This window comes from Dipodomys ordii, unplaced genomic scaffold (genome assembly GCF_000151885.1).
Source record: "Dipodomys ordii isolate 6190 unplaced genomic scaffold, Dord_2.0 Scaffold86, whole genome shotgun sequence".
NCBI classification, from domain to species: domain Eukaryota; kingdom Metazoa; phylum Chordata; class Mammalia; order Rodentia; family Heteromyidae; genus Dipodomys; species Dipodomys ordii.
Genome location: NW_012267302.1, coordinates 2443169 through 2446787, shown reverse-complemented (window position 1 = coordinate 2446787; position 3619 = coordinate 2443169). Strand labels below are relative to the sequence as shown.

At 47.2% G+C, this 3619-nt stretch overlaps 1 protein-coding gene across 1 annotated transcript in view; it reads left to right on the top strand.

The window, feature by feature from the left end:
- The first annotated feature begins 994 nt into the window (after positions 1-994).
- Positions 995-3619, top strand: part of Usp54 (ubiquitin specific peptidase 54) — a 150318-nt gene continuing 147693 nt past the window's right edge. Inside the window, exon 1 of the mRNA XM_013025597.1 lies at positions 995-1022. The gene's annotated coding sequence lies outside the window, so the exon portion shown is untranslated. The remainder of the gene's footprint in view (positions 1023-3619) is intronic.

Here is a 3619-nt window from a genome sequence, read left to right as displayed (position 1 = left end):
TAAGAGTCTCACGGAATTTCCTGCCAGGGCTTTGAATCGCTATATTCAGATCTCAGCCTCCTGAGTAGCTAGGATTACAGGTGTGAGCCACCGGTGCCGGGCTTACAGTACTTTAAGAGAGAGCTTCAAGAAGGAAAAAGGAATTCCTTTTAGTTTTTATTCCCTTCTGTTTCTCTTTTAGCTTGCTAATCAACGATGTTTAAAACCACCATCTGTTTCTGATTCTCATAGTCTGCATCTGAAATTGTTTGAAAGCAGAGAATCAAAGTCCTACAACTAAGGGTAGAAAGAGGCAGTAAGGATGTGTCCACAGAACTGCAAGCAACAGGTGCAAAGTACAAATGGAACAGTGTCCTTGAAAATTGTTAGTGCAGGGCACCACGGATCAGTGTGTGTGTGGCACCAATAAGATATATGTGTGTATATACAAAATACGTGTGTGTGTGTGAAACCAAATACCTTATACTAAGGTCAGGGAAGACCTTGTTGAAAGAAGGTAATGAGATGAGAAAAGTCAATTTCTGGCCTATTCTCTCCATCTCCCAATTACTCTGCAAAGAGAAGAAGAAAATGACAGGAAATAGGAACTTGACCTGAAAGGGACAGTGTTCTAAGTTTGAGGAAGTTGGCCAACGTCTTAGGGATCCCTGGAGTGATGACTGTCGGGCCGGCCTCCATCACTTCCCCAGCAGGGACAGACCATCCCGCCTGACTGCAGTTTTCCCTCTTGGGTCAACCGAGGCTTTCTTCACACTCGAGCCCCACCTCCACACCTTCCCAATCCTGGCCCTAGAAGCGCCTCGCGGCCGCCATTTTACACTTCACCACTATCGCGAGATATCCTCACAGCCGACTCCAGCCGGACTCGTTTACTTTCTGGCGAGAGCCTCTTGGCGGCTGTTCTCACCGAGCTGAGCCAAGTGTCGCGAGAGCTGGTTGCCTTGGCTCCCCGTAGCTATAGCAGCGGCGGCGGCGGCGGCGGCGGCGGCGGCAGCGGCGGTTGAGGATGCGGCGCGGGAGCGGTGAGTGCGACACTCTCAGGGGGCGGGGTCGGAGGTAACGGGGTGCAGGGGGGAGGGTATCGCTTGGGGAACCGGGCGGGGGTGTGTGTGAGTGGGTGGACAGTCGGGGCGCGCGGGAAATAGGCCTGACAGTGACGTGTGGGGCTGGACCTGCGTCTCGTGGGCACAGGGGCAAGACAGGGCGCCGGTGTGTGGTGGGGCACGCGGGGAAGGCGGGAGCTGCTGGAAGGAGGGGGACCGGAGGGAGGGACCCTGGTGTGGTGGGGTTCGAGGGGCAGGGGGTGGGGTGCGAGGAGGGGTGCGTGTGTGTGTTGGGAGCTAGGAGGTTAAAAAAGGACTTGGAACTGGATAATGGGACAGGGCTGCCTCGGGTAAGAAGTAGGAAGAAATGGGGGTACCTCGAGGAGGAGGCGGTTATGTTGAATGGGATCCCGGGGGGTCGGGCCCCAGTTTGTGTTTGGGGCGAGAGGGAGTAGCGGGGAGGATCAGACCTTTGTAGCTCCCCTGGCTCCGCCTAAGGCGTGTGGAGAAGAGCGCGCCCAGGACCTAGGTCTAAATGGCGAGGCGGGAATGGTGGCATCCCGGACCCTCACCGCCTGTCTTTCTTCCTTCTTTCTGAAGAAATAACCTGACGGACCGTGACAATGCCAGAGTCCCGAAGAACTAGTATTAGTTGGGAAGGTTCGTTCGGCGGAGAGACTAAATGCGAAGAACGAATAGTCGTATTAAAACGTGGGGAAGGGGCGAGAGAGGGAGAAATTCTTGAGAATACAAAACAGAACTGACTCACCCCTCCCATCCTAGGGTGTTTTTCCTATGCAGTTTACTGATTGGAAGAAGAGAGAGAGAGAAAGAGAGAGAGAGAGAATATGAGTGTGAGCGCGCGCTAACATGCTATGGTTCTTCCCAGATCCATTCAAGTGTAGAGTTTCTTTACGATATACTTAGGAAATTATGTATGCAGCGTTAACTCAGTTTAGATGGTACAGAGAAAGAATATGCAGTACAATACTTAAACCTTTCACAAATAGAACTTAGGAAAATTAAGAAAAATGTTTCTGTTGCAGCAAGGGTTGAACTTTAAATCTAGGGATGGTTTTAACTTTGGTATGAAACCTGTCTTACAAGGTGCTTAGATTGTTTACCTTTTAGAAAATGGATGAGTTTTTATTTTTAGAAGATTGAACTTTTTTTTTTTTTTGTCGGTCGTGGGGCCTGAACTCTGGGCCTGAACGCTGCCCCTCAGCTCTTCAGCTCAAAGCTAGTGCTCTACCACGTGAGCCACAGCACCACTTCCCGCTTTTTCTGCTTATGTGGTGCTGAGGAGTCGAACCCGGGGCCTCATGGATGCAAGGCAAGCACTTTACCTCTGAGCCACCTTCCCAGCCCCTGAACACATTTTCCATATTTGTCAACATGAAAATAAAAGCAGTCTCCTAGGAGTTAAAATTACCCGGAGAGGGAAATAGTCTTTTAGTCTCCAGGACTCTTTTCTGGAGCCAGATTTGGAACATTTGTCTCCTTAACTCATTTATAGTGAAAAACTATGCTTTCAAGTCAAGCGTAAAAAGTGTATTCATTTTAATCTACAGATACAGCTTTCCAATCATTTGTCTCTCTATTGTATGTAGGAAATAGCAAGGGATAACCTTTATTTTGATTATATAACTGGATTTTACCATGTTGAGATTCACAAATTCATTAATTAGAATAATGGCCTTTAAATCCTTCTTGAGCTGGCCTAGATGTGGTTAGTCATTGAACCCATTTATTTGGTATGTGTTAGAGTAGAACTTTTAATTTGTCATGTCAGTAGCTAAACTTTAAAGTAGAAGTGATTTTCTGAGTTAAGATAAAATTCTGTGGTAGATGGGTCCAAAATTTGTCTACATGAATCCACATGTTTTATTGAATGCCTGTCTGTGCAGGCATTGCAGGAGGGGAAAAGATTAATTCATTTACCCATGCAATAAACATTTATTGATAATTTGTGTTGATTACTAAGCCTTCAGGCTACAAAAAACAAGTAAAATGATCCCTTTCTTGGAATTGCTCAGAACCTAGGAAGGGAGGCAGACAGTGAGAAAAATAATTACAAAGAAACAACATACCTGAGTATGAAAGAAGGTTCTGGCTCTGAGTTTACATAGCAGTTGATAAGAAGAAATAGAAATAAAAACTTTGGAAATTAGGGGCTGGGAAGGTGGCTCAGTGGTAGAGTGCTTGCCTTGCATGCCTGAGACCCTGGGTTCGATTCCTTAGCATCACATAAACAAAAAACAAAGCCGGAAGTGGCGCTGTGGCTCAAGTGGTAGAGCGCTAGCCTTGAGCTGAAGAGCTGAGGGACAGCACCCAGGCCCAGAGTTCAAGCCCACGAACTGGACCCAAAAACAACAAAAAAAAAACTTTGGAAATTATAAAATCTTAAGCAAAGTCTGCATTATACGGCATTAATGAAACAGTTTTTCAAGAAAGTTTAAATTTAGGCTGGGAAGGTGGCTCAGTGGTAGAGAGCTTGCCTTGCATGCCAGAGGCCCTAGGTTCGATTCCTCAGCACCACATAAGCAAAAAGAAAAAAGCCGGAAGTGGCGCTGTGG